This window comes from Lotus japonicus, chromosome 5, assembly GCF_012489685.1.
Source record: "Lotus japonicus ecotype B-129 chromosome 5, LjGifu_v1.2".
NCBI lineage: Eukaryota > Viridiplantae > Streptophyta > Magnoliopsida > Fabales > Fabaceae > Lotus > Lotus japonicus.
In genome coordinates, this window is record NC_080045.1 from 22,410,700 (window position 1) to 22,418,651 (window position 7,952).

The following is a 7,952-nucleotide window of genomic DNA, read 5'->3' on the forward strand; positions in this document are numbered from 1 at the left end:
GGAGACGTTGGCTTTGGAGGAAACCAGAAGGGAAAGATCATTGGAAAAGGTTCCATAGGAGATGGAAAAACTCCAGTCATCAACGACGTACTTCTGGTGGATGGATTAATACACAACTTGCTCTCCATAAGTCAAATAGCTGACAAAGGTTATGATGTGATCTTCAATCAAACCGGCTGCAAAGCTGTCAATCAAACAGATGGATCTATTCTCTTTTCTGGGAAGAGAAGAAACAACATTTACAAAATCAACTCCTCTGAACTACTATCTCAGAAGGTCAAATGTCTCATGTCCGTAAATGATGAGCAATGGGTTTGGCACAGACGCCTAGGGCATGCCAGCCTCAGAAAGATATCTCAACTAAGCAAGCTAAACCTCGTCAGAGGATTGCCTCGTCTGAAGTTCTCATCAGAGGCTCTGTGTGAAGCTTGTCAGAAGGGAAAATTCACCAAGAAGCCTTTCAAAGCAAAGAATGTGGTATCTACAACAAGACCCCTTGAGCTGTTTCACATTGATCTCTTTGGACCAGTGAAAACTGAATCCATTGGAGGAAAGAAGTATGTGTTGGTCATTGTGGATCACTACAGCAGGTGGACATGGGTAAAATTCTTAAGGCACAAGGATGAAACACACACTATGTTCACAAACTTCATTACCCAAGTTCAGAAGGAGTTCCAAACTTCAGTGATTACTGTCAGAAGTGATCATGGTGGAGAATTTGAGAACAAAGCCTTTGAAGAATTGTTCAACTCTCAAGGGATTTCTCACAACTTCTTCTATCCTCGCACTCCTCAACAAAATGGAGTTGTTGAAAGGAAGAACAGAACTCTTCAGGAGATGGCTCGCACCATGATGCAAGAATCAAGTATGGCCAAGCACTTCTAGGCAGAAGCGATCAACACTGCATGCTATATCCAGAACAGAATCTCCATCAGACCAATTCTGGAGAAGACTCCTTATGAGCTGTGCAAAGGAAGACAACCTGATATCTCTTACTTCCATCCCTTTGGGATTACCTGCTACATGCTCAACACAAAGGAGCAATTGGGTAAATTTGATTCTAAAGCTTTAAAATGTTATTTTCTTGGTTATTCTGAAAGATCAAAAGGTTTTAGAATTTATAATATTGTCCATCAAACTGTTGAGGAATCTATCCAAATCAGATTTGATGACAAGCTTGGCTCAGAAAAGTCAAAGTTGTTTGAAAGATTTGCAGATCTCAGTATTGATCCATCAGAAGCCAATCAACCAAAAGTCTGCTCAGAGGATGTTGCTCCAGAAGTAGAAGCATCAGAAGATGCTCCAATAACTTCTGATCAACTTCAGAAGAAGAAGAGAATAGCTGCCTCTCATCCAGAAGAACTGATTATTGGCAACAAAGATGCTCCTGTCAGAACCAGGTTCATGCTCAAACCTTCAGAAGAGACTCTTCTGAGTCTGAAGGGACTTGTATCTCTCATTGAGCCCAAATAAGTTGATGAAGCTCTTGAAGATAAAAGCTGGATTCTGGAAATGCAAGAAGAGCTAGATAAGTTCACCAAAAATGATGTCTGGTCCTTAATGTCTAAACCCAAAGGTTTCCATGTCATAGGAACCAAGTGGGTATTCAGAAACAAGCTGAATGAAAAGGGAGAAGTCACGAGAAACAAAGCAAGACTGGTGGCTCAAGGCTACAGTCAACAAGAGGGGATTGATTACACTGAGACCTTTGCTCCTGTGGCAAGGCTTGAAGCTATAAGGCTACTGATTTCGTTCTCAGTAAATCACAACATCATTCTTCATCAAAGGGATGTCAAGAGTGCCTTCCTCAATGACTACATTTCAGAAGAAGTGTATGTCAGGCAACCTCATGGCTTCGAAGATGAAAAGCATCCAGAGCATGTCTACAAGCTCAAGAAGTCGCTCTATGGACTGAAACAAGCTCCCAGAGCTTCGTATGAAAGACTTAGCTCTTTTCATCTAAAGAATAAGTTTGTGAGGGGTAAAGGTGACAATACTCTTTTCTGTAGAACCTATAAGGATGATATTCTTATAGTTCAGATTTATGTTGATGATATTATATTTGGTTCTGCTAATCCCTCCCTTTGCAAGGAATTCTCTAAGATGATGCAGGCTGAATTTGAGATGAGCATGATGGGAGAGCTCAAGTACTTCCTGGGAATTCAGATTGATCAACGACCAGGAGTCACTTATATTCATCAGAAGAAGTACACCTTGGAACTTATGAAGAAATTTAACATGAGTGACTGCAACATCTCTAAGACTCCAATGCATTCAACATGCATTCTTGAGAAAGAGGAAGTTTCCTCTAAGGTTTGTCAGAAGATCTATCGTGGAATGATAGGCTCTCTTCTTTATTTAACAGCCTCCAGACCTGATATATTGTTTAGTGTGCATCTCTGTGCTAGATTTCAATCAGATCCTAGAGAGACTCACTTAACAGCTGTTACGAGAATCCTCAAATATCTGAAAGGAACCACTAACCTTGGCTTGATGTATAGAAAAACATCAGAGTATACACTTTCAGGTTTTTGTGATGCTGACTTTGCTGGAGACAGAGTGGAAAGGAAAAGCACCTCAGGTAGCTGCCATTTCCTTGGAGCAAATCTTGTCACCTGGTCAAGCAAGAGACAGAACACAATTGCTTTATCAACTGCAGAAGCAGAATATGTCTCAGCTGCCACTTGCTGTACACAAACCATGTGGATAAAGAACCATCTGGAGGACTATGGTTTGTTTCTGAAGAAGATTCCAATTTTCTATGACAACACAGCTGCTATCTCTCTCAGCAAAAATCTCATTCTACACTCAAGAGCAAAGCACATCGAGGTAAAGTATCATTATATTCGAGATCATGTTCAGAAGGGCACTCTATCATTAGAGTATGTTGATACTGACCATCAATGGGCAGATATCTTCACTAAGCCCTTAGCAGAAGATAGGTTTTTATTTATTCTTGAAAACCTGAACATGGACTTTTGTCCAGAGTAAGGTACTTTCAGAACCTCTGACCATGGTGCCTCTGAAGTCATCAGATGTTACCTATTCAGAAGGTACTCGATCAGAATGCACTTAACCCACTGGTTAAGCTTCTGTGGTAGACAACAATACATGTGTCACTTCTTTTGTGACATAGTTCCTTGTGTTGCGTGGTGTATCTGCTATAATGATGGTACCTACTCTCCTCTACTATGCTATTTTCTGACTAAGTATTTTACTAACCGTTGATCTTGCTTTTTGCTTTATGTTTTTTAAAATCTCAACGGTTACCATTTAACCCACTATACACACGATCTTTCACACGATCTAACCCACACACTCTATCATACGGTTTTCAAACTCTTCATGTGCATTGCATTTCATTCATTCTCCTCCCTCCAATATTTCCCTTTCTCTCTGAACCATAAACCTCACATACCTGAGAATCATGGGCAAATCAAGGAAATCAAAGACAAATGTTACTGCTTCATCCAAACTAACTGCTGAAGAGCAAGAAACTCAAAGACTTGAAGAAGCTCAGAAAATTCTGAATGTGCAAATGCAGTCACATGCGTAAAGAAGATTGAAGAACTGGTTGTGTGCAACGAAGCAAGAGTAGACTTTGACAACCTGGCTGAACATGGGTTTGACATCAGGGATCAAGTCGACTTGCAAGGTTGGTCTGGTTATTTTGATCGACTCTGTGGTCCTATTTACTACAAACTGGTTGTGGAATTCTGGAAGAATGCAGTTTGCAACGACTACTACGTCGTTTCTTATGTGCTGGATAGGAAGATTGTGATTTCAGAAGAGTCCATTGCAAAGCTGCTGGGTATGGAGTTCCAACAAGGAAAAAGGATCAAGAACGTGGATGCTAACGTTCCTGGCATGAGGAAGTTAGTCAATTTTGCTATTTATGACAATTGGTCTCTGGATAGGACCAAGTATGCTATAAAGGATTTGAAGCCCAAGATGAAGATCTGGCAGAAGATTTTCTTATACTGCATCCATCCCAGAACCGGCGGAACTGATTACCTCCAACTCATAAGGTAATCATGTACTACATTTCTAAATGTGAGCCTGTATGTCTGTCGTTTCTGCTTTTCAACTATCTGAAGGAATGCGTTGAGAAGTCAAGGACTACAGCTATTGAGACCAAGAGGTCTATCTCAATGGGACTAAGCTGAAGAGAATGCAGATCATTGAGAAAATTCAAGTTGAACCCAAAGAAGACACTTCTGAAGAGGTTCGTCAGAAGAACTACCCTGTTGATGACTTTCCTCTATGGTCTAAAAAGGACATTCCAGCATGCATTCTGGAGTATGTGAGAATGCTCATAAGAGAACGAGATCCAATAACCCTTGAGGAATTTGTCAAAAACCTTCCTGATAGTCCTCCTGAGATGGCAACAAGAAAATCCAATAGAGCAACAAGCAGCAAGCCTTCAGATCCTAAGGGCAAAGGGATTCTGATAGAGGAACCTAAAAAGAAGAAAGCTGCATCCAAGTCAGTGGTCATCAGGGAACCCACTCCAGAAAGTCCTCCTAAGAGAACTCCAGTGCAATCACCTCAACTATCTGAGTCTGAAAGCTCTGAGAACTCCTTGGAAGAATCCTCAAGTGAGGAGACTGAAGATGATGATGTTCCCCTGGCCAAGAGGCGAAAAGTTCTTGTTGAGGAAGAAGTTGAGCAGGATGACTGTGAAATCATTGAGAATGCGCTTCAGGTTATAAGGGAATCTTCAGAAGCTGAAGAATCCACGGATTCTGATGAAGCACCCTTAGTCAAGAGAAAGAAAATGTCTCTGAAGGGTCCACTTCAGCAGAAGGGGCCAGAATCAAAGCAAGCATCTGAATATGCTTTAGAGGCACAAAGGGAAAGAAGATCAAAGAGTACTTCTGATCCTGCAAGGGCTGCAAAACTCACCAGAACCACTACCCTCAGAAGTCCAAGTAAGGTAATTACTGAAAGCATTAACTCAGATTCTGCTTTAGTAGTTATTCCTAAACAACCTTTGCCTATATCTACTTCCCTGCCTACTTCAACCCAAACAGCTCCCACTCAAACAGAACCTGAAACACAAGCCCCCCAATCAAACATCCAAACAGCTATCACTGCCATTCCATCCATCCCAATACAAACCTTTTCCACATCAACCACAACTGAGCCTGTACCTCTTTTCAATTCTTTCATTCAAGGTATTGCTCAAAGTGAGGCTACACTGAGAAATTTGGTTCAACATCTCACTCCCAAGCCTCCATCCACCTCAAGGACCCTCCTGATAACACAAACTGGTGAGATTCCTGCTGAAGAAGAAAATGAGGATGATGATGTTCAGATCCTCGAACCCCCCTTCAATGTGCAACATATTCAGCAGGTAGCCTCCTCTGCTGAAGAAGTGTTCCCAGATGCTGTTGCTGAGTCCTCCTATGTGTCCTTGTCTCACTATTCCGCAGTAAACTCACGAGATCTGAGTTTCACCTCTCCTGAGAAGACTGCCACATCCAGACAAAGGCAAGTGACTATTTCTGAGGCTGAGCACATGGATGAATCTGATCATTCAGGAATAGAGAAGGTCCATGAAATTGATTTTGCTCCTCCAGGACAACACAGAACTAAAAGCTCTAATGCCTCAAGCTCCAATGCAACCAGAACTCCTCAGCCTATTTTGACCTTGGCACCCGCCTTCAGACCTCAAAATCTTATTCAACTCATTTAGGAGTTCTCTGAAGAAGCAACCAGAAGATTGCAATGGTTATATTAGGTAACTGATAATCAGTTTGATGCTTCCTTGGTTGATGGTATGTGGTCTGCCTTCGGAAGATGGTCAGAAAGCAAAGCTTATGAGTTTCAGAAGCAGCTTAGCAATGAGAAACGTCTGAGAGTTCATGATGCCTCTACAAGAGCTTATGAGCAAAGGCAGAGAGTGCTACACAGGGTTTGTGAACCCTTGAGAAGAGCTATGGCTGAAAGAACCTATGTTGTCTCTGAATGTACCTCAGAAGATGCTGAGATGATTTCAGCAGAGGATGCAGAAGACAGTTCTGAAGGGATAGTCATTCTGGAAGATGCAGTTGTTGATGAAGTTGAGATGCAAGTACTGATTCAAGTTGCTGTTGGAGGTTCATCAGATGCAGAAATTCCTACTCCAGTTCAAGCTCCAGAACCAGCTCCACATCCGGAAGTTGCACTCCTGGCTGCCAGAATTGATAGGATACAAGATGATCAGCAGAGACTGTTTCAGATGGTTGAGCATCAAGGCATCATTCAGAGTGAACAGAGTCGGAAGATTCTGGAATCTTCAAGCAGAATGGAATCTATGATGAAGTATCTGATTGAGAATCTACCCTCTTCATCAAAGCCCTGAGCCCCTCTCATCTATCCTTCATGCATAATTTAATTGCTTTAATTATCTGTGAACTTAATTCATGTTTGACCATGTTTAATTTTGCTACAATTATTCAATGCACCGTCCACTTCTCTTAGTAACTCTCATGCATTTATGATTCGATAAGTTTTATGCATGTTTTTCTGTTACTTCTCCTCTTTATAATCTGTTGCTTCCCCTCTTACTTTTCACAACTCAATTCAACTCATTCCTTTCTCTTCTCAAACCAGAAATGACTTCTATTGAATTTATCTCTGAACTCAAGGCTCTGGTATTTGACCAAGTCTTCTCATGGAGTGTTAATCTCTCTACTTCTCAAATCTCTCAAGCTCTTGAGAGGATTGACAATCTTTTAGATTGTTGGTTGACACATCAGACTCACTGTCTTCAGAATCTTCAGGAAGTTCTGAACGACCTCCTTCGTCTGGCCTCTCGCCGGAAGGACCTTGAAGCTTAGTTTGAGGGCGTTTGTATGCTTCTTCAACATGAAGAAGTTCAAAAAGAAGCAGGTCAGGATGCTGCCTCCACCCCTGGTATCCGTGAAAGCGAAGTTCTGAAGGAAGAACTGGCTACCCAGTTAGCCTCGATTGATCAGGACATTCGTCCTTTACACCTTCAGCTTCTCTCTATGAAGAATTCTCGTGCTTTCTTATGTATCTAGAAATTGTTCTTCTAGTTCTGCCTTCTATCTTCTGTACTCATCTTCGTTTATTAATAATAACAAGCGTCTTATCTGCATTAATTCTTGTTGATTGTTATTGATATTGGTTGTGTTTTTCACTCTTTTTGCTTATGACAAAAAGGGGGAGTACATAAAATGGTTTTGATAAACTTTTAATTATATTTTATAATATAAAACCAGTTGAGGAGAATAAGTATCAGTACTTATAGCACATAGATATTGTCATGCGTCCTAATCAAGGAATACATTCCAATACACCTGAACAATACTCTATGTTTCAATGTGATCTACGCGAGTTCTGAACCATCAATTTATGATGAGTATACATCCTTCTACGCGTATCTTCTGATCACATCACTAAGACTCCGAATCTAGACTCTTCATCATTTCGTCAAGTCTCAGATTTAGGGGGAGTCAGGGGGAGTCCCCAGCTCAAAATCAGGTGCTATCCTAGATTCAGAAGAAGCAATACAAACTGTTACACAAGGATAAGTTTAAACTCTGATCTCTTCTCTCTTGTGTATTCAGTTTATTGACTTAGAATTGTTCATCAAAATACTTGTTTTGTCATCATCAAAAAGGGGGAGATTGTAAGATCAAGATTTGATTAGTGGTTGCATCTCTATATTTTGATGATTACAATTAATGTTTGTGATGATGAACAATTATGGTACTCTAACATTTGTCTCTTTTAGTTGTGACAAACAGGTTCTGATTCTGACCCAAGCTTATTCAATCAGAAGATAAAGACCCAAGGGTAAACATAAGAGAGTTCTAAAGCTCACCATGTTCGTTCAGAACAGTGGCATATACTTCAGAAGTTCTGAAGTTAGAAGCTCTCAAAAGGTACTGAAGAACCGGAGTCAGAAGTTCAGAAGACAAGTTGTTCCAGAAGGAACGGTT